Raw genomic sequence first — 24,253 nt, 5'->3', positions numbered from 1 at the left:
AGAGAAATTTTCTATGCTTGTATTTCTGACATTTCTACCAATTCCTTTACTTCACATGCTGTTCTCACCTTCCATCAGTTGACCTTTTCCCATTCACCTCCCTATTTAACAAATCTCTCTCCCTCCCTTTTGCCATCGAAGGAAATACTGCCACTTGGCAAACTGTTTGACATCAAAGCTGTGCGTGTGACTTAGGGAGGTCTGATTTTTGGCTCCATTAGGTCAGCACAGACCCCTTCAATATTCTTCAGATACCAAGCTGGCTCACTCTTCTGCATAGAGCTGGCAAAGAAATGTTCCCTCCCTCTCCTCTCCATTTTATGTGCACATTAAAAGTATCCATGACCAAATCAAAAATTGTGCAGCTGTTTCAATAGCTGCAAAACTGCTTAGAACAGAGAGCCCAGAGTATAGAGAAAGAGACCTTTGTGAATTGAACACTCTCTGAACTAACTTGTTTGTGAAAACCCATGTATAATTAAAGCCTCTCTTGTTAGTGAAACAGAGCCATACTTAAATACACACAATGTATATCTTTATTTCCAGCTCAAATTTCTTTATTCTTTTCCAGCAATGTGTATTATGTGGCTTTGGCAACTGCAGTGCATCATCATCATCATCATTCAAACAGTGGAGCTCTCTGCTTCATTATGAGCATCTTTCCCCTAAAATACTTTTTGATGGACTGCAGTATAGGCAGTCTAGACCTGAACTGCATAATAAATGGCTGCTATGATTCCTCTAATGGCAAGGTCCTTTTTCCCACTGCAAATGGAGATGTAATTCAGATGCACACTATCTCACCCTTTGCATGCTGAGAGACAAAATAAACAGCAGCATTCATTTGTCTGTTTCCATTTCCCTTACCAAAAAGTCAACTTCCAAAGAAAATGTTTACCAAAATATTTCCCTGAACAATCTGAATAATATTTTAATGGACCACTTACTTAGTTAGTATCTAATTAAATTTTGCATCATGAAGAGCATAGTCAAATCACTGTGGTATTGTGAATAAGGTTTCAATAAAAAATACAGAATAAAAGAAATCTGCAAAATAACCACCATTAAACTAATGAGTAAAAATTCAGCAGCTATAATAAAATCCACCAGAGAACAAATAAACTGCAAACAACCATATTACCAAACAATATTAGTCAGGTTTCATCTTGTTCCCTCATGCATCCCAGCACAGAACAGGAAAAAAAGAAATACTCAGAGGAGAACATTTTGATGGAAGGGCCAAACACACGTACGCAGGGAGATGCAGTAAACACTAGCAGCTGCATGGCTTAAGGTGCAAAATAGTATAACATCTCTTAATTAAAAAATGAATTAATTGTTGTGAGTATATTTCTCTTGACAAAGCACATTTTCTCTTATGTAGAATGCAATTGTTAACACATTAAAAAAATAAACTCAGTTATTTGGACAGTTATACTTGTAATGCCAGGGCATAAAATTAAGGAAGAAAAGAATCAGTCTTTCACTTGGACTTGGGCTTTTCACACCCCACCTGGATCCTATAAATATTTTCCTAAAGGTTGCTTGGTTTCTGCTCCTCTCCACAACCCAATTCAGCAACAGACATCCATAATACTAAGCTTGAGCTGCGACACTGAAATCGATCCTCACGTGCCTAAGTGCTTTGCTGTGAAGGGGACTGCTATAAGACCATTGCCCTGTCACACCACATAGAGTGATTTCCCTGCTGTGCAGTATAACTCTGTAAATGTAATCTGTTCAGTGCTCCAAATAAATACCTCCATTGGAACACTCACCTAGGGCTTATTTGTGACGTGTGTGGGTGTTATTTATTAGAAAATTTAAACATTATTGCAGCCAATTAGAAAAGCACTTTTTATTACTTGCAGCCTTTGCTGCTGCCAGTGCCCCACGTCCTCCCCCTTGACACCACCATTATATACTGGCTCACTTAAAAGGCACAGCCAGCAAGTGTGCCCAGCTCTGCAAAGGACTTCTGTCACCTGAGCCTCAGGTGTGCTGGTAGTCTGATTTCAGCTGTGCTGCTGGTGATTAAAATCAAACAGGCAAGAGCGCAAGTATTTGCAGGATCCAAATTCTATGGATTTGTATGTTAGGAGTTCAACCAGCATAAGAGAGGCATTCCCTCCTCTGAGCTGTAGTTCCAAATACAGAAGGTGTTTCTGAAAGAGTAACATCCTGTACTCCATGCTCCCAAATTTTGGGATGCTTTTCAGTGCACTTCCTCTTGGCCAATGTTTGGGCAAAATCCAAACTACAGCTATCAGAAACCCCTTAATGTATACTGGTTTTCTGCATGTAAAGCAGTACTTCCTGAAGAATTTCACTTTTATTGTTGTTTGCCCAAGCTTTCTTTACATATCTGCTCATTGAGGAGGTAGGGGAGGCTGCCAGTTTGTAGAAGCAAGGTTGCAAAGTCCCACAAAGAATGGCAGATCATCCCTAAAATTTAAATACACAAAACTTATATTCTCTTTTGCATAGACATCCTTAGTTGTATCAATAAAAAGTGTATTTACATGGTGGATTTCTGAGGAAAAAAAATCTCAAAATCAAGTAATTTGGATGAATGTTTGACCTAAAGAAGATAATTTTCATGCCATCTTCATGCATATTTATAGTCTCTGAAAAGTATTGTGATAGCAAAATGCAGACAGCTTTGACTCCAGCTGTCAGCCCGCAAAACCAAAAGTAATCATGTAGTAAAACTGTGTATATTTGTATCCTAGACCCTACCTGCAGAAGCTGTAGAGACAAAACATTAAAAAGAATCTGCTTAACATAGACACTTAACTTTGCCTGAAACCATAGTGCGAGCAGCTTAATCCTACAGCCACAGCAGCTTCATTTCTCAGTAATGTCAGTGGAGATGCTTTCAAAGGATCCCAAAGGAAAGAACCTTAAATTTACCCAGATTTGGGCATAATCTTCTTTTTGAGACCTTGCAATACACCCACTGCTTTCCACTGAGTAAACAGTGCCCCTAACTGCTCCAACAGGCTGGGAACAGCTGCCTAACTTAAGGGAGCTGCTTTCTCTGCACCCTACTATTAAGCCAAGGCTAGGTGATTTCTGCCTCAGGATCTGAGTGAGGTTCTGAGCAGTTTGCTCCTGTTGGGTTTTGAAGTCTCAGTGTCTGAGACAAAGGAATCAAATATAGTTTAGGGAAGTAGGAAGTAGGAGAAGGATTGCTGTGGGTACACTCAAACCAATTGATCACGTCTGTTTGCAAGTCTAAGTATGTTCATTAATTTTTTTTTTTTTGTTCATTACAATCCTGCTTGATAATACAGAACAGAATATGCTGCATATAAGAGAAAGACATTCTAAAACTAAAAATATTTTTTACTGGTGAAAAACTTATCAGAAAAAGGAAAATAACCATAGCTGAAAGCATATATGGGCCATAACATACATAGAAATATATACATACAGGTACACATATTTATACAGAAGAATGGATAAATGCCTATCATTCCTAAATTATGAATTAATAATGCTTTTAGTTATTTTGCCTGTATTCTGTCTAATTGGGTTTTTAAAAGAGATTTATTTAAATTTAACTGAGAGCTTTCCAACTCTTTTCAAATAATTTTCCATGAAAGAAAGAGTACTAATTTGAATCTCAAAGGTGTTATTTTTGTTATAATATGTCTACACACCTCTGAAACCTCTCCCTAGCAGTACTGAGCAATGGCAGAGGTAATGTTTTAAACCTTGTATATTATTTTTCATTAATTTTTTGTCAGATGTGTAGGTCTCATTCTTCAAGCATTCTCCTGACCTTTTAGCTTGCAGTAAACAAGGGTGAAGAAAGAGGGTTGGTAAACTTTGGTGGGATATGTCAGTAGGAAAGATGTCCCTCCTTTACTCAGTGACCTGACATTTAGGACCTGCCAGGGTATAAGAGCCCTAGGTTCAACTCACCCTTCTGTGTGGCAATATTTGACTGTCAGTCTCCCATTGCCCCAGGGTTTGTCTTGCCTCTGCAATCGTGCCAGGTTCTTAATTTCTCTTTAGCTGCTTTTTCCTTCTGTATAATTATTAAATATTAATGGAAGAAGGAGCTGGTGTCCAGATCTCTCACACTCTGGATGCATGCCCTAATCAATAGGTTACCACAAAAAAGGACAGACTCTTTCTCTGCAAGTGTATCTTTTCATGTCCTTATTTTTCTCCTAAGCTCCTAAAATCAAGGTATTTTATTGTATTCAGCATAAAATCAAGTTCTTACACTATTTAATAGAAAACTTAAATTAAACTTCAAGCTTAGTTAAATTTAAACTTTTTATTCTTGCCACCACAAAGAACCTCGCCTTCTCCCATACCTCAAATCAGGGTCAAGTCAAGACGAGAGAGTAGACACAAACAGAATGGGAAATGAGGGGCAGCATCATAAATGAAGCAGCTGTGAACAGAGCTCCTGCCCAGACTTGTGTCTGCATGTATGATATTTCCTAATTAAAAAGTACAGTTTCTATCCTCTGCCACTCACACTAAGAGGAATGTTTCTCTGCCATTGGCTAACAGGAACTGACAGAAGGATTGCTGTCACTGTCACCAGAGCAAGGCATCCTTTGAGGAGTTCTACAGCCTCAGCTGAATGCTCTTCTCAAGTAAACTCTGCTCTCAGGCTGGCATATATCCCTTTGACAACATGGCTGTTCCACTTTAATAAAAAACCACTTACTCTTTAAGCCAAAATCAAGCACAAATAGTATCTGCCAAAAACAGTTGGAAAGAGTCCTGGGCAACAGTAAAAGAGGCAGAACTGCCACCAGTCTAACTTTGCCATTATCATGTTAGGTTTTCTGTATGCATGTATAACTGTTAGATTAGTGATCCTCTCTGGGTGATTTCCTTATTTGCTGTTCCATTTATTTATGTTTTCATGTATTCAGCTAAAGAATTTTTCCACAAGATGTGCCCTTGAGCATGTCACCCATCTTTGCTGGATAGTAACCTCTGCAAAGACAAAGTGATAATTACAATATGGACGGTGGAATTCCAGTCATAGAAAATCTGAAATTTTTGAAATGCCAAAGCAAGTGAGTGGTAACAAGAAGATATCTTTAATAGAAATCACTCTTACTGTACAACCACCATTAGAGATTCATCTCTAATTAGGTTTTTGAGATAGATCAGCTGTTGAGAGGAGGATGTCACACAGTCCAACACAAAGTTCTGTTCATTGTCTTTGTAAAGGAGGGGAAACAGAATTTTCAGACTCTCGCAGATTTTACTACACCAGCCCCAGCTGAAATCTTTTCCCCATTCTGAGCAAAACTCTGCCATTGTCTTTAAGGATTAAGTGGCTTCTTCATCATCCACTTTGTCCCCAGTAGCTACACAGTCCAACCCAGTAGTAGAAACCCTGCATATCACCAATACTGAAATTGGCAAGAAAGGTGTTTGGGGCCTTTTTCTACCCTTGCCTAGGTTTTGAAGGCTTAAAATGTATTCACCTATGTCTGAAGATATTTTGGCATTAATTCAAAATCATATAAAGTTTAATTTGCAATGTAAGTTGATATAATACACGAGCAACAGCCAAACTGAAGAGTTAACATAATTTTTGCTCAATACAGTTTTTTAGGGACATATATATGGATTGTTTCCTCAGAAAGGTGTTTCAGTGGGAAGACAGAAAATGTAGTGGATCTGTTTGAGCACTTACAGTTTCTCTCATGCAAGAAAAGATAAAGAATCTCAGTTTTAATGTGCATCAACACAAACTCCTACTTTTTATTTCCACTTAGCGACCATATTGTAATTAAGATGTAAAATCCTAATAAAGATAAAAAAGAGAACTTGCCATTTTCACATACTAGCAGATAAAACCTTTCTGGATAATGGCTGATTTATCTCAGTGTACTGCAAGACCAGAGAAGCTAAGATCTTGTCCCAAACAAATAATGTATTTTATAAATACAAACATATATTCTACTAGAGTTGAAAATAATTTAACTTGTGGTGACCAGTCACGGATTTGCATTGCTTCACACCGAAGAAAAGAGCACTAAGAACAGAAGAAAGCTAGTATCACTCAGTAAGCAAAATTGTATTAAGAGCAATTGATGGAAATGCTTACTCTCTGTTTTTGAAAATGCACTAATATCCATCAACACTGATACCATTTTGTAGCCTAGATGACACGTACATGCTTTGCAGCATTTAATTTAAAATATTCTCACCCTAATGGTGGGAAGAAGGCCCTAATTTATAGAAGGACCTCCAGGGGGTACTTGATTGTTCATCTAAAGAAATGAATTCAACTACTGACTGATTTAGAAGGAACCTCAAAATATTGAATTGATTAGAACAAAATGGAACCACCTATAAAAGGGTATTTAGCTATGTGAAGAAAAAAATCTGACAACTTACAAAGAAATATTTAAATACTTATGAATTAGAACATTTTATTTTTAAATGGCTCTTCAGAAGATTTGATCCTGCATCAGAATATTTTATTCTGCAATTATTTTAAAATATGAAATAGCTCTCTCTCATATACACACACACAAATCAGCCATCACAGTAAAGCACCAAATTATTGCCTACTTGGTAAGACCTCAGACTTCTCCCTTCCAAGCCACCCCAGTGGATAAAGATAACTTTTCTTCTGCTCTTTATATGCATTAGCAATATTGGAAAGTTATTTTCAAATGGAGCATTTTCAAGAACAACCTGTCATAACTGCCTGGCTTTGGAGCTCACCTCACCCTTTTAAAATCATTTTATATGAGAATTTGCACAAAGCTTTGCTTCCTCCTTTTAATATGTCTACACTAACCAGGTAAAAGCTGTAATAAACAGCAGCTGCGTGTTCATGCTGCCATCACGCCTTCTCTTACTGCACAAGGAGAGGCCTAAGGAATCCAGCTTAAAAAATTGCTTCTGCAGTTCATGATAACCAAAGGGATCAGTTCATTGTCAAGGTGAACTATCTACAAAATAAAAAAAAAAAAGCGAAACCCAGAAAAATCCTCCCCAATGCACATCCTTAGTAACAATAGTATGAAATTAGGAAATAATAATTGTGCAGGACATTTAAAATAAGATGGTAAAACTTGCTTTGATAAACTACCACCACCCAGGCTACATCATGAATTTGCCAGGTTGAGATCCATTTTGTCTATTAAAAACTGAAAACTTATAAAACAATACTAATATACTCCAACACAGATTAATATTTTTAAACAGTGAAAGGAGTTGAAAACTACTGAGACACAAATATGAGTCAGAAGCTGAGAATATGCTTGTTTTTCTACAGAAATAGGTCCCTTTTGGAATGGGTAAAAACCTTATAGACAAGATTGACTTTGCAATACTTAACAGTATGCATACTCCATGAAAAGAAAGAATTTGAAATAATTTTTATGATTTATTAGTTACTTTGTGAACACTATAATGAAAATGTATCCAGTGAGATCTTTTGAATCTTATCAATCTTTGTTAAAAATTATTAGATTTTTTAGAATAACATATATGCCTCACATAATCTATAATTAAATGAATTCCATTAGTTAAATGAAATTTCATACATAAATTGAATTTGAAAAATTATGAGCCAATTATAATGAAACAGTTAGTAATACCCACTCTATTAAGTGGTTACAATCACCAGATTCAGGTAACTCAAAAATGAATCTTTGAGACATGAGCAGTAACACAGTAAAATATTGTCTTCCCTTGTAGTTAACATAGATAGAAGTATTTTACTAAGCTCAGTCAGCACAGACTCAACTTGTTTGCCCAGTAGTTTCCTTTTCTCCCCTCTTTCTGCTCTTTAAATTATCTGCTCACAGGGCTACTGGCAATTAAAGATACATTTAGAGCACCTGTGGACTCTCAGATTGTTTTTTTCCCAGGAAACAGCACAGGTGAAAAGAGAAAGAGCCCAAAGTAGTCAATGTGAAAGAGTTAGTGTGTTTTCAGACTCCCACTTCTAAGAGCACTGGTTTTGGAACATTGTCTCCCAGAAAAAAAGAGTACAGTGAAAAGTGAAGCTTAGAGGTATTACTTCTTTTGGCAGAATGCACCAATGTGGTGTCACAGGTGTTTTTCATTGGCCAATATACTCCAGATGCTCATTGATATTTTGAGATCCAAAAGAATCCTTTAAGACACTGCTTGATTCCCAGGCTGCTGGCTCTCAAGCTAAAGTGTGAGGTGACATTTTTTTTTGTTATCTATTAGAAAAATTCAATTACAAAAGAAGGTAATAGAAATAGGAAGATGCTGCTGGACATTGAGTAATTTCCAAAATATGAGGCAATGATTTCAGAAATTGCTTCCTTAACACTGTATGGTGTGTCTCACTCACACTATCACTATTTCACAGTGCTCCTTTGCATTAACTGTATACTCATCCTCTATATTCAGGAAAAGTTCTCTAGGAGTTTCCCTCACATATATTTTTGGCTGCTTTTCCCACAGTTCTTAGATTTGCCTATATAACCACAGCTCACTTTAGAGTCAAAATTAAAAGTTATGTGCAGGGTTTCCCTCGTGAAAAGTTGTCATTTCCCTCACATCTCTGAACCCACGATGTAAAAGAGAGAGAAAAGTCCTTCCTTCCATTCAGAAGCCTCACCAGACACCCTGGCTCAAAATCATCACTAGTGCATTCAGGTAGGAAGGGGGAACTTTGTTCACTAATTTTGATCGGGTGGGTCATAACCTTTTCTTCCCTCAGAAGAGTTTTTGATTGCTGTGGAAATTTCCACAGCATTTTTCAACACCTGATTGTGATCCACTGACTGCAGTGGATAGGTTTGCAAGGAAAAGAAAATTCACTAGTTATTTATTCCCAAACTTAAAGGGAAGTTTTCCTTTTCCATTTTACTTTCTGTGAGTGCTCTTGCTGTAGTAGTGAGCTGGGCAGGCTTGTGTTTGTGTTGAAAAGCCTGGCAAGGATGGAGGTGGAACCTGCACGTCTGCCTCTTCCTCCTGTTGCTGCTGCAACCAGGCGTGTGCTGATTTATTCAAATTACAGCAGACGATCAGCAGTGAGCCACTAATGGAGTAATTTACGTCTCCATTCCCCTGATGTTTGTAGCAGGAGAAAGCATTGAGACAATGCAACGAAAAAGAAAAGAAGAAAAGAAGCGGGGGAAGCGGAAAAGCAAATGGAAAGTGAAATCCTGACCAAGGAACAGACTGACTCCTCTAGTATGTGTACCAAAACTTCTGATATATTTTCTGGGCTTTTGAGAGGAACAGAATGTATGTTGTTCCTAATGCAAACATCATTCCGAGGCTGTTCGTTTTCATATTTAGTCATATCAGAGCAAAGCTAAGGGGGTGTCAATCACACTGGGTACATCTGACTGGGAGAGCACTCCCTTCACAGCTGCATCTGGCAGAATACACTCCATATTTATTATATTTTTAGTAAGGCATGCTATCTTGTTCATGTGTGAGAAACTGTAATGCATCTTTCACATTTAAAGTGCCCTCTGAAGCTTTCTGCCTCACAACCTCCTGCCTACTTTCACTGTTACCACTAAATTTTTTATATTGTCTTGAGCATCACTGAAAGAATTGCAAATTCCAGCTAGAACATGATTAATTTAGCACTATCGTCTCCTACAATATAGTGTACAGCCGTCCATCCTGCTTCTGTGCGCCTGTGTCTTATCTCGGCTCTTAGTGAGAAACTAAATTAAGGCAAAGGCTGAAGTCACTCATGTGTACTACTTTTAAAATTAATTTTTGCTGACAGCACCACAGAGTCAAAAGCATGTAGTTGCATTATGAAAGCCAGAAGAGAGATTAAAATATATGTGTATTTTTGTTATTCCAGGAAAGAGAGTCTTTTGCTCCTTCTACATTAGTCATTTTCCCAAAGGACTCTACATCCCTCCTTATTTGGGGAGTAGAAGTTGAAACATCACTCTTCTTTCCATTTGCTAAAGATTTTTTGCTTTTTATTGTGTTTAACTCCTTATACTTGCTATCTTCTTTGTAAGATACAAGTGAAGTTTTATGATGGGCAATTTGGGTGAGGGAGATGGAGGACAATTTGAAGGTACTAAAATTGTTTGCAATGTGTCTCATTTTCAAAAAATTATTTGAGCGGAATCCTCCTTGGTCTCTAAAAGCTTAAAGTGTTCGGTTCCATCTACTTGAAACAATCTTCTCCCTAAAATTGACTTTTATTTTAACTTTATTGTTGTAAAACGTTCAGAAATGAAACATTGACTTTCTAACTGAATTTTACATTTTCTCAACTTTTTGACTATCTGGAATAGTCAAAAAGCAATTGTCTCTTATCTTGTCCTAAAGCAAGTCCAGTACTGTAGTTTTTAAAACTGTGTCAAACCCCAAATCTGTATTTATCTGGATTTATTTCCTTTTCCTTCTCTGCTATTACCAGAAGCCACTTTTCACCTCTGTGATGCAGAGATGAAACTGAAAGAAAAGCAATGGGGAAGCTAATATGTTTTCTATGCTGCAGCTGCTTCCCCGAACCTACATCATCCCTGTTCCAGCTGACATGAAGAGCAGCACAGGCAGAGTCTGCCATTCCTTGTTTATTGCTCTCTGAAGCAGGGTGAAGTGTATGTTTACTATTTTCCAGATTACCAGTGAGGTTTAGTTGGTGCTTCTTAGATCAAAGATGGAGAGAATGGAGACAAGCTCAGCAGCAGCCTTGCTCATCTAGCACTCCCTTACAACACAACTAGCATCAGGCAACAGTGTGGCTTTTCTCACAGTGACGACACTTACAACAAGCCTTTGCAACAGCTCTGAAGAGTGTCTCTTCCAGGATGGTACAGCAGGAATAGCCCCTTTGAAAACGTGTTTGAGAGCAGAGAGTGATGTGCCATCAAGCTGGGCTCCTCACAATCCAGGCATCAAAGGGAGCAGTTAGAGCAGCAAGAAGACAGCATTGTGAAGGCTTAACATGACTGCATGGCCTCCCCATGCTGCAGTTGCACTTGTCAAGGGACATTAAAAATTGTATCCTGGTATATGAGACCCTGCCTGTGACTCTACTGCAGAAAAAGCCTTTCAGGAATGAGTAAGGAATCAGAATTATTTTGATGAATAAGGGCAACATTCTGCATAAGATCTAGAAAACTACATAGAAACTAGGTTTTGTAATAGATCACAAAGTAAATGTGATTGAAAATATCTTTCAGAGAGACAAAGCTCACAATGTGACAGATCAATGGGAACACAGCCTTCAAGACACATCAGTACATCCTTCTCGTCTTGACAGCCTTGATAAGGCCTCTACTGTAAACTTTTTCTACTTCCAGGCACTGTATTGCAAGGCAGATGTGGGCTAAGGCAAGAAGTAGAGTGAGTGTCAAGAATTAAAGGAGATCTAGAGAACTTTTTGACTTCTGTAATTGGGATTGTTCAGGCTAAAGAAGAGAAATTCAAGTAGGGACATGGTAGGAATTCCCAAGAACATGAATTTTATTCTCATATAACTATTTTCCAGAAAGAAAAAAAGAGATTTGTTTTCACATTCATGTGACCAGGAAAAGAAGGAATGCATTGCATTCATAACAGAAGGAGCTTTTAATGGTAAAGGATTTTGAAGCACTGGGATAGTCTGTGTGCATCTGTTGTGGATTATTTCTCATTGCAGAGCATATTAGAGAAAAAGTGGTCAGGATTGATGTGAACAGAGCTGATCCTGTACTGCAACGATGCAGTGGACAAGATAAAGTCTCCAGACCTTTTCCTATCTACTTTTTATTATATTTGTCTCTGAGAGACAGACTGTGAATATTAGGGTTTAATATTACATTGAGCCACTTCCAGTGGGTACATGTACAGGTGAAAAGTGACCAGGAAAAGTCTGCTGACAGAAAGCTTATAGTGGTATTCTGGATGAGATTCTTTTGTGTAGGGGGATAGAACAAAAGTAAACGAAGGTAGAACAGCAAGTAATCTTACCCCCTAAAGAGGTTCTGAGAGGTTCTTTTGGTTCTACCCTAAAGAGTTGCAGCTGAGCCAATTATTATTCGGAGCAGGCCTGATGTTAACAGGCCACAGCTGTAGCAAATCACAAGAGTGCTATAAACGAGTGGATTGGTTGGTTGAGGGAACTGGAGTCAGTTGGTTACTGTGAGGACAAGGAAGAGTCACTACCTAGAGGAGACGCCTATGAGAAACATCAAGGAGGTATGAAACTCTAGCAATATGGAACCCCTGTAATGTAATGACAATAGAACTCTTGCAATATAATGACAACACTTTTGCACTTTGGTTTAAAATGAGTATCAAATATGTCCTGGACTCTAATGGATGAAACCATTATCCTTGGATAACGGATAAAAAGCTTCCCTGGGAAAGGAAATTTTTTCCATCTATTAGAACAGTAAGACATTAGGTAACACATGCAGAGAAGCACAGATCAGTGACAAAGGCCTAGATTTTTCTTTTCATAAAACCCAGAAAGCCTTGAGCAAAGCATGCAGGTAGCTTGAAGCAACCAAGACACAAAGCCCTGTGTGACAAAGGGCTCATCCTGGCAGATGCCTACCCCTGCACACCCACTTGGCTTCTGCTGAAGGCTATGAATGGATGTCTTCCAGACATACACATAAAGGAAAGAAACAACTCAAGCCAGAATTATTAAGGCTGAAACCTTGCATTGAATAGGAATGGGCAAGAGGTGCTCAACTCTGTGGCAACTGGAATATGTTTGGAATACGCAGGAATCAAAACAAGACAGAAGACTATTTGGGAAAAAAAAAGACCACTGAACTTTTTACTAATTAATCTTTGGGAACTCCCTAAAGGATGGTTCTTTTTTGACTTCTAATATCTCAGTGGAAGACTGAAAATACTGAAATAAACAGAATATCAGAGCGTTCATTAAACTAATTCCATCAAAAATATGATCTGGAACTGTAGAAATATTTTGTGGACATTTTTCTTCTATTAAAAATTATCCACAAATATCTGTTGGATTGTTTTGCAATAACTGGACAATTTTGCCAAGATACCTACATGATTTAGGAGTCAAACTCTCACCTTCAAATGCAGTGAAGCAATAATTTAAAAAAATAGTCTCAGCTTCTTATTAGCTCATCAGGCCATATTTATATCTACTTGATTAAGACTCAGAGGAGTGATCAAATATTTTGCTTATGGAAAGGAATTTGGTATTGTAGTTAGGATTTAGGAGATCTGTTTCAGCTCTTAATTTTACCTCCAAATTGACAGTAAGACAAGAAGTACATAATGAAACTTAAGGGTCCACAGTTGACTTTTACATGCCTGAGGGGTCATTTTTCATGAGGAAACAGACTCACGTAATTACTTGGAATAACCATGTTGCTGCAGTGGTTATAGTTTCAACATTGGATGTACAAATATTGGGAAAAAGAGAAGTGATTTAGAAAATAAAATCATAGCAAAATTAATAGAATAAGTGTGAATGACAGGGTTTTAGTATGCCAAATAAGTGGGAAGGGGGAAAAAAGAGCTAAAAAACCTCTTATTTTTCTTCAAGTTGAAAAATAAAACCAAGGTATTTCCTTACAGGTAGACTTGAAAAGATTTTTCACTAAAAAGATTTAAATTAAGAAGTCAAAATATCTCATCCCAAAAAACATTGAAACGAAAACTTCTCACTTGATAATTTATTTACTGACTGCCTCATTTTTGTTTATTTACATCACAGTTGTTTGTCAAATTCACAACCCTGCTATACTGTCTATTGAACTACATCTTTTGTTGGTGTTTTACAAAGTCACAAATTAAGATAACTTATTTCTAAATTTCTGGCCGTATATTTCCTGGCTCTAATCTGCACAGCTTTCATTACCTCCCAAAAAAACCCTTTATCCATCAATTTCCTTGGAAAAAATAGCTTAAAATATAGCTTTCCTGAAAGTCAATAAGACTTAAAGAGTCTGTGTCACTTCATCATTTTAGTAAATTGCCCTCCAAACTCCTACACATACATGTGTGTACAGATTTCTCTATACTGAATTTATTATAAAGGTATTAATATTAAAACAACATTATGGGGAAAAAGAAAATAGAACAAATTTTTGAAATTTACCTATCATATATATGAGCTTTAAAAGGAATTAAATATGCAAATGAAAGGAAAATGCTACCATTAGTACCTCAATGTTAACTTTTAGGGTTCCAGATAGTTTTTAATTAGCTCACTACAACTCCCTGCCCATGTTCCTCCCCGAGCAAGCAACTAAACAAGAGAAATAGCAGCAGTTTACCCCCCAAGTTTGTGATTTCACAGACTCTAAAGAAAATATTATAAACGACAAATTGTCTGGAGTGAATTAAGAGTAGTATTTGCACATTTTTCTGCTTGGCTGAGCTCATACTGTTTCTTTGGGAATATGCTATCAGTTTTTAACATTTCCTTTGCCTTATTCCCCTAGCACAGCATCACTTGCCTTTTACATTTTCTGCTGTTTTATCTCTGTGAGAAAGAGGTGTAAGTTAATTTTGCTCTTGGGATACAGATGTGTAAGAAGCAAAATTTCCCAACTTCTGATTAATGGCTGGAGGCAACCAAAGGATCGTCTTTGTCCCAAGATTAAAGGACTGTTTCATGCTGAGTGAGGCTTTCAGGCACTTGGAGTTTGCACCCAAAGCTTATCATTTAAATTACTGGCACCAAATAGGTTGCTTGAAAGAGAAAGGCCTGCACTGCTTCCCCACCCTTTACTTAAATCTGTAAAGAAATCCCTCAGTGTCTGCAGAAAAGTGCTGTGCCACTGGTTTCAGTGTTCTGATCTTTTCCTGTATAGGGCAGTTGCAATGTCCAGTCCTGTAAGTACGTGAAAGCTGTTTGGCACTGCCTAAATTTACAGAATCCTTTCACTTCTGTCTTCCTTTCCACTAATAATAGTGGTTTTTGGATGACATAGAAGAAATTGTAGCACACATGCGATAATCTCCACAGAGCAGGGGATCACTTGGGAAGACCACAATGCCTTTTTGCTTCTCTGCTTATAGAATCAAATACTTTCCTAAGATGTTTTCCTTTTTGGGAACTTCACATGAGTAGTGCAGCAAGGCATGAGATGTTTCTCAAGCACGAGTTATTTCCCAAGTTCTTTCTTTCAGCACACCTTTTGTTTGAAGTGAGGGATGAAAGGGTCCAAAGTCTTTGTGCTGTTCCTCCATTCTCACACCAGCAAAAGCATCCAGCCTTTTCAGGCCCAGGGTAGGCAGCAGAGATATTAAGGCAAAACCACATTAGGTCTTGGCACATTTCTAGCACAGCCAAATGCCCAAGGAGGACTTTTGTGCTGAATTCCAGTCACAGGGACTGCAACTCTCACGCAAGGCACCATCACATGCTCTTCCTGAGTAACAGGAAGATAGCACACAGAGATGATTTTGCTCAGCTCATGTTTTAAAAATTAACCTGTATGTAATAGCTTTCAGCTTACTGCTGGAGGAAATGCGGGGTCCTTGGCTGGATAGGCAGAAGAAGCCAAACCCACAAACCTGAGGCATTGTGCCAGAGAGGGTGCCCTCCCTCACCACAGCAGGTTCTGAAAGCCGTTGTTCAACTCCAAGCAGCAAAATGTGAAGTATTTTAAGGACTTCTTCACTATGTCCTGTCCTGCAGGAGCAGCCTGTGCCTTTTGACCATCTAGCAGTTTGTGGGTGACAATGTCAGGATTTTGGCAGAGTCCTTGTGAGAAACATGCTTGAAAAGCAACCCTCTGTTGCCCGGGTAGCTCCCCTTGTCCCTCACCAGCTTCTCAACATCTTATGCCTCAGAAGTCTTCAGGTCTGTAACAGGACCAGTAGTGAAGGCAATGTCTAACAAATCCTCTTAAAAATCTCACAAAAGCAATTGGTGCTATGAAAAGTTTACTGTCAGCCTAATGACAAAGCAACAGATGTGCGAGACAGAAAGCCACACGTAAGAATGATGACAAAACTACAGCTCCCACAGTAACAAACAGACATTTCTCTGCAGGCAACCCCAAAAGAAACTCCAGAAGCCTTACACAGTCTAAGTGAAAATGCTAATGGAATTTTCTCAATGCCTTTCAAAGGGACATGCATGGAGAATACAGAAATACATAGATGGTATTTAGGTCAGTGAGCAGTATAGGATGACCATTCAGTGGTGCTGCCTGTGATGTTGTGATAATGGCCAATAAAACTCCACCACATTAAAACTTACATTTACTTAATTTTAGGAAAGAAACCAAGAACAATAAGTACATCCCTGTCACTTAAACTAACACTACAAGACACTTTCTGTAAAACTTAATGTTTGCTGAAACACTGTATTTAATTTTACATGGTTATGTGTCTTTTTAAGAGTAAAAGAAACCCATCTCTCTATGATGTACAGAAAGCCATTCTATAACTGCAAACACCAAGTTGTACTTTCAATAGATACCACCAGATGTAAAACTGCTTGGAGAACATAGTGGGGGTTTACTGCAGTTAAAGCTAATATGTACTGTTTAATTTGCCTAGTAAAATTTTGTGCAATTGAAGATGCTGTGTAGTGACTAATGTGATAATACAAAGAAATTTTATTATCTGTTTAAAATGGTTTGTAGGAAGATAATTGATTTATACAGACAAAAACGTAGAGTTGTCTGCAAGCAGCCAGCTTTTCACAGTTATTCTCCTCTGACAAGGGCTGACAAACTAGAGTTTTCTTTCTATAGCTTCTGGAAGTCTATGCAGCAAAAGGAAGTCTGTCACACCACCATCTAATCCCACCTTTCCCCTAGGATCTACAGATGAAAAGCTAATGGTTTCAGTAAAGCCTAAACTCTGCATCCCCAAAATAAGTTTGGCCTCTTTGAAATGAAGGAGCTTGTTCAGAAATTTCTTCCCCAAACTCTGAAAGCATGATAAAATTTTTGTGTTACAAATGCAATCACACAAGGAAACCATCAATGGCATATTATATAGAAGACATTTTTTTTCAGCCTGAGAAGTTCAAGTAATCTTATTTGAGCTCTGTAGGTTCCCAGAAGGGAGAAGTGTAGAGCTTTAACTGTACAGGGATTTGATAAGACTTTTTAAAATCAGTCTCTCCATAGGAGAAAGTATAGTGCTGCCTGTTAGACCAAGGGGACAGATGTAGAAAGATTCACCTCGTTGTTAAAGGGAGGAAGTGATCACCTTAGCTGCATCTTGTGTGCCCAGCTCTGGGGTCATCAGCACAAGAAGGACATGGACCTGTTGGAGTGTTGCCATCTTATTGTAAAAGTTCCATACCTTCTCAGTGATTTCTCATGTGCATCTCCTCACAGCACTGACTCCTCCTTCTTCCCAGCACAGCCAACAAACTCCAACTATCTCCTCACCCAGCTACCCCACTCTTTTGGGGCACTCATCTTCTCATTGGACACAGCTGTGGCCTGTTAGGGGCAGGCCTGTTCCTAATCTTTGGTGATTAGTACAGCTGCAACTCCTCAGGGGTGAGACTACTTTCTGCACTATATTTTCTTACATTCTATCCCTCCACATTGGAGCAAGTTCAGAGGAGGACCACCAAGATGATTAGAGGGATGGAGTACTTCTCGTAAGACTGAGACAATTGTGATTGTTCAGCCTGGAAAACAGAAGGCTTCAGGGAGAAATAACTGCAGCCTTCCAGTACCCGAAGAGAGCCCACAGGAAGACACTTTTTACAAGAATGACAGGACAAGAGACAATGGATTCAAATTAAAAGAAAGTAGGTTTAGATTAGGAGGAAGCTCTTTACTGTGAGGGTGGTGAGACACTGGCACAAGTTCTCTGGAGACATTGTGGATTCCTCATCCTCCAAGGTGTTCAAAGGCCAGGCTGGATGAATCTCTGACTTACCTGGTCTTTCTGCCCCTGTCAAGGGAGTTGATCTAGATGATTTTTAAGGTCACTCCAAAATCCAACCATTCTATGATTCTGTGTTCTGTACATCAGATGCTGCTAAGATGCACAGTGCTGTTGTCACCCCAAAAGCAGGTGATTTGGGGCCTTCTAGATGAACACACATCTAGCTTGGGCACTAAAGGTTAGTTCTCTTTGTGGAACTTTCAGTTGCATTCTTGCACGGACTAGATATGGAACTCCTGAATCCCTGAAGTCCTGCTTCTCTGAATGAGGACTTTGAGATGCAAATCAGGTATCCCAGTTCATCCAGGGAGACCAGGCCACGGGCTTTGCCTCTTGCAGCATGTATGAAACGCTTTGGGACCTGTCACTGCCAAGTGCAGTAAAAAGTAGGAGACCTTACCAGGATTGACTGCCAACCCAAATGTCACCTGTGCTGGCAACCTGCTGATTCTTCTTCGATTTGAGGATAGCCTTCCGAGGCCTGTTTCTCCAGTTAAGCAGAAACCCCAGTCTAGCATTCTAAATTAAATTTCTCTCAAAAAAGGTTGCCTTGACAACCCAATTAAAATACTATTCAAACACCACTTATGCATTATGTTATACTTTTGAGGCAGCTAATCATCATTCCTTGAGTCAGGTGATTCATGAAAGAGCAGATGGATCCATTGTCTAACATTTCTCACTGAGAGAGTGTCATAACCTTGATTACACCCCAGAGCTTCTAACCTCACAACTGCCAACATTTAGCATCTTCATGCCCACTCTCCCATCACTTGTACTGCTCAGCTGTATCACATGCACTTGGTTTTACAACCTTACAAAAGGTTGTAAAGCCAACCAAGGGCAAAATCAGCTTTTCTTTGTGCATAGCAAAGGCTCTCCAAACCAAAGAAGCCCAGAGAGGAAGCATCAAAGTTGATGATTTACTGAATACTCATGACCCCACCAAAAAAGGAGAGGTATCCTGACCAGCCAACAGTGAGAAAACTTTAAAATGGGGTTATATTTAGCAAAATACCTGAATTCAAATCTACTGCCCCATTTGGTAGCAAGCCTGGATTTCTTTTTAAGGAGTCCCCATAGAAAAGATGATTATTTTTTCTTAAAAATAAATTTAAAAATTAATTGACTGATTATGCTTGGAAAGAAAAGTTTGAAGAACTAAGTCTGAAAGTTAAAAAGCCATGAAGGAAACAAAAGGCACTTTTTTTTTTTTTGTGAGAAAACCCTTACAATCTGTATGCCTGTTTTACAGTTTTATCTGCTTGCTTGAAAAACCTTGGACTGCCAGCACAATATCATTGATCATTTCTCGTGCTACTTCTTAATTATATTAAATGAAATACAGAGTAATTTGTTTTGCCCCTGTTGCAGTACTGAAGAGGACTTTTTTTGTGCAGTTTCATTGAGAAGAGGTACAGATCATCCTTAATTTTTTTCCTGAAACCTGAAGTTCAAACTCTTGCTAGCACATTTCTAGACCAGGCCCTAATTTCTGGGGAAATTAAAAAATTTGGATGTTTCTAGAAGTCTCTTGAAATTTTGTTATACATTTTCATCTATACAAGTAAACTGATTTTAGGTATGAGTAAGATTAAGATATGGCCCTTTGTATATGCCAATAATTGCTAGTGTTAAAAAAGTTTATATCCTCAATTCACAATATTCAGGGCTGGATACAAAAGAGAGAACAAGAGCTAAGGCTATTACATTTTTAAAAGTAAAAAAACCGCCAAACTACTTTATAATAAAGTTATAGAGTATCAGAAATGTTGTCATCTTATTGCAGGGGTTCCATACTGTTGTCTCCTTATCACAAAAATTTCATACCTTCTTGGTGTTTTTTCATTGGCTCTTTCTCTGAGCACTACCTCTTTCCTCTTCACAAAGTCACCAACTGGCTCCAGTTCCCTTCTCAACCACCCACCCCTCTCTTTTATAGCACTCTGCTTCTCATTGGTTACAGCTGGGTCCTGTAAAAGTCAGGCCTGCTCCTAATCTTTGATTATTGGCCCAGCTGCAACTCCTTAGGGGTAAGATTACTTTCTACACTATCTTTATTTTCTTATATTCTATCCCCCTACAAAAAAATAACTGCTCAGCAAGCATGTCAAGTTTTTACCTCAGAGTGATTCCCCACAGACTTCTTATCTATTTATCTTTAAATGCTTAAAGAAATTTTTCACAGAGTTTTAAATTCTTTCCACTGTGAAACGTGTCACCAGTGGTCATAACTTTACCCTAGCATGTGAGGTCCCACTGCAATAACTGTGGCAGAATTTTTTTAGAATGTGTTATTACTACATCCTAGAAATATTTTGTTGATCAAGCATCTTTTATAGTGAATAGTGTCGTGAATGGTGTTTTGCAGGGAAACAAGAATCAGAATATCTTAGGCTAGTTTTGGAAAGAAAATATCACCAATGACCACATGTCTTTTACATAATTTTGGGTTCCTCAGAAATCAAATCAAACAAACAAAATATATGCAAGTCTTAAAATTCATTGTTTTAGGGAATCCTTGCATTGCAGCCATTGTTAGTTCTGGCTCAGCAGAATTGATTTCAAACTAAATGTTCAGTTTGTTTTTATTGGTATTGCTCTTGTGCTGACAATAGGTATTTGATTTCAGTTGTCTTTTCCTTTTTTTTGGTTCATGAATACCTGTCACAAGTAACTCGCCAGGCACTTTGTTTATCTGTCTTCTGCTGATTAAATGTACCATTACTCTAGATTTTAAAAGATCACTTTCCAAGCAGAGGTCAGCAGCAAGACAGAGAATTTTCTTCTAGCATCTTTTTGCCTGTTTTAAAAATCAGAGCTGGATGTCTTTATAAGGGATGTGCTATCCCCCACAGGAGTCATCTACTCTTTATAGAGTTTAATGAGTAAAGCACTCAAGCCTGTATTAATCCAAATTCCATTACATGCTTATAATAGTCTTTTTTTTCAATTTTGAAGGTGTGCAGTTTAATTTTCAGTAGCAAAGAAAGATCTCTCAGTCTTTACTCTCAGGCTGATTTTGCCTCAGTTTCACCAAAAGAAGTCCAGCAGTGCAGTCCGTATCAGCAGGTGAGTCCAGAGCACAACGCTCCCTCCTTAGCTGCGTGTCCATCACTCAATTATAAATGAAAGTGACCCCAGAAAGGTGTTGCCAAACATTTAATGTACAGCTATTTCCTCTGCTTAATGCAAAATCACTTCTTAAAAAGTCTGAATTTCTACATCTGGTTTGAATCTCAATAGACAGAGAGGAAGAGTTTAGTAGATAAAAGAGCATTTACCTGGGTGGTTATTTAACTTTTCAGGCTCATTAATCAAGTAGGACAAACCTCATTCAACAAACAGGTGCTTAATTGAATGGGTTTTTTCATCCATCCAATTTATGTTAAAATACCCTGTACTAATTAGTTCACAGTTACTCCCAAGTTGATTCACAATCAATTCATGTTATTCACAAACATTGCTGCTGTTTTTAGGTGAGAAGTAGTACTTTGAACAGACCTAAGCTATTGCCAGGGTGCTGGAAATGTTGAGGCAAAATGCTAATCACATAGTGACAGCAGAGAGCAAAACCAGGCAGAATGAACGGTACAGATTCAGTTGCAGAAGGGGGAATGTCCTGCTTCACTGATACCTCTCTAAAACCATGTGGGCTTTTAGCAGGGAGAAAGGAAATTAATTTGCATGGTCTGTGAGAAGAAAGGGAATGAAAAGGGATTTTGAGATGAAAGATTAACACAATCATAGTGTTCAGTACATAAGTCCCAAACTATCAGTGAAAGGACAGAAACATTATGGAAGACCCTGGAAAGACTGAAGTTTAACAATCAAAGGACAAAGGAAAAAAGGCTGGCATGTGTATAAAGGACATATAAGTGACTAGCTTTTGGGAATTTGTATTGCAGGTGGGGGTACTCAGCATTCCTCCCACCTCATCCAAACCACTATCACTCAAATTCCGTTCTTTGGTTTTGGTTTTGGGAAGGTTACTATGAGCTCTGCTGTGAAAATATTCCTGCTATTGGCATATCTCTCATATCTTAGAGTTTTTAGAGGAAAATCAATGGGCTTTTCAGGGAAAGGCCAGCTGCCTCTGTATTCTGGTTTTGAGGGTTTGATGGGTGGTAGCTCACTGCTAACGGTTTCTGGCTGAACATGGCAAAACTCACAATACTTCCTTTCAAAATGGTTTTGAGCACAAACTTTGGGAAAGAATATATTTTTGGACCTTTATTCCTTTAAGATGCCAGCCTCTGATTTAACCATGGTAGAAAAATCGGTAAGTATGGAATAAGTCAGTTTCCTACTTGTGGGAACGACAGCTGAATCCCAGGTACATAACCATGCTTTAGAGGTGAACTGTAGAGCAAGTGCATACTAAAGAACACTGTGCAAAAATAAGGAATATGAAACCCCAGTGTGGTGGATGGGGAGGATCTGGAGCATCAGAATGAGTGGTTTTTAACTTTTAACTTGATTTTAATTTAATAACTATGTTTTAAATACTTTGAGATCTCATCTGCCTTAGAGTGTTAGGTGAGCAGAGAAGGGAAGCCAGGAGGATGAGTTTTCGATGTCAGCTTTATCTTGTTTGTGACACAGCCCTTCAAGAGTGAACATACATGATGAGGATTTCTGAACTCTAAAATGGAAAATAAAACTGAGAGATGTTGTTTTAAGATACTAAAGGCCTCAGCTTAACAGAGGCTTTTGGAGTTGCTTTTTCAACTCTGTAAATAAGAAATTATCTATGCCAAGAGACAAGGAGACAAGTCTTCTTTTCAAAGGAGCAGATGGCAGAAGCATTGGAGGCATCCTACTTCTTTCTTCTTCTGTGCAAATAAATAAATTTTAAAATGCTGAACCTGATATGAAGTTTATTTCAATAATTAATGTAAGTGGTATGCACTTGGAGTCTAGGAATTCCCATCACTTCTGGGCAGTGTCCACAGAGAGCTCTTAGAACAGAAGAATCCTGTGTCCTTCAAACTGTCACAGATTTTTTTTCCACACAGAATGCATTCATTTGTTCTATCAGCATATTTGTGGAGACGTTAGAAAAATGTTTAATATAAAACAAAAAAGTATAAAAGCAACCTTTTCTATTTTGAAACCTAAGAATCCCCTCAAGTTTTGGCTGTTGCTTTAATTCCCCCACCCCAACCCCCAACCCAGCTGCTCTTTGATCTGTCTCTTCCTAAGCAGATAAATATATTTTAAATTATTGCTAGCCCAAGGAGACCTGAACTGGTGTTAGCTAGCAACAAGATGCTTTTAGGAAATGTCACTAATGTAGGTGGCAAAAATTGCAAGGAACTGCTCAGGATGCAACATCTCAGCTAGTGGTGTCTTCTTTGGGATATTCAGCCACTAAACATCTCAGAAATTTCCCGATTGTTCTGTCTTCTCATTAGGAATTGAAGAACAGAAGCTTCTAAGGAGAGCATTTTACTCTCATATTCAGCTTTTGTTTGAAATACGCCAGGCTCACTGAAAGCTGGGGTCTGTGGAAATGCACAGAGTTCGAGCTTCATTTTCTACTGCCTTTTGTCACCCATAAAATAGCAGTAAGCTGTGATCATTCTAATTTATTGAGTACTCCTGCCAATTATGCTAGTTATGCCTAATTAGTGCCAAAGTTTTAAAAGAAATCAAACAACTCCTTGGGTTGGAAGCATAGGGACATCTTCAGTGGCCTGTGTAGAAACATATGCACCACATTACAGACACGAAGAGTGGATTTTTGGTCTTTGTACTGATTAAGACCTCCTGAATGAAAACTCTAGGTAGCTTATAGGGTTAAAAGAGGGAGTTTATCTTTATGAAAACTAGTTAAGGGGCAGCAAGCCAGAACTCTACTCCTTTGCATCAGCCACAGAGGGATGTAAAGCACCTCGGCAAGAGGGAGTCAGTGTCACGAAGCTGAGTCTGGAACAGCCTGGACGTAACTTTCAGGCATGAGCAGATCAAAGACCAATCTAGATGCCTCTCACAGAGACATCCTCACCTGCTGGGATGCAGAAAGTTGGTGGAAGATGTCTCTCAAGATGGAGAGAAGAGGTTCCTTCCTCCACATAAAGTTTATCCCCAGAAAATAGGCTTGGTTCTCCTGCTTCAGTTTTTGAATCTAGAAGCAGTGGCCAGCTCAGTGCTCTTTGAGGAAGCTTGCTATCAAGCTATAGTCTCTCTGTTTTTGGTCTTCTCACCTACCTTTGTAAATCCCATATGCCATTCTACACATCAGAATCAGAATGAAGAATGAAGATACATCCTTTTAAGGTGACATTCATCTTGTCCTGCAGTTGTGTGCAGCTTGGTGAGCTAGGTATAGTCCTGGTATGCAGAGACAAGGGCTGAAAATATCCCCTGGACAGGAACAAAAAGTGAACCATAGCACTGGTTGCACTTTTTGAGATCAACACAGTACAATTTCACT

This window comes from Ammospiza nelsoni, chromosome 2 (genome assembly GCF_027579445.1).
Source record: "Ammospiza nelsoni isolate bAmmNel1 chromosome 2, bAmmNel1.pri, whole genome shotgun sequence".
Taxonomy (NCBI): Eukaryota; Metazoa; Chordata; class Aves; order Passeriformes; family Passerellidae; genus Ammospiza; species Ammospiza nelsoni.
Note: the sequence above shows the minus strand (reverse complement) of the source record.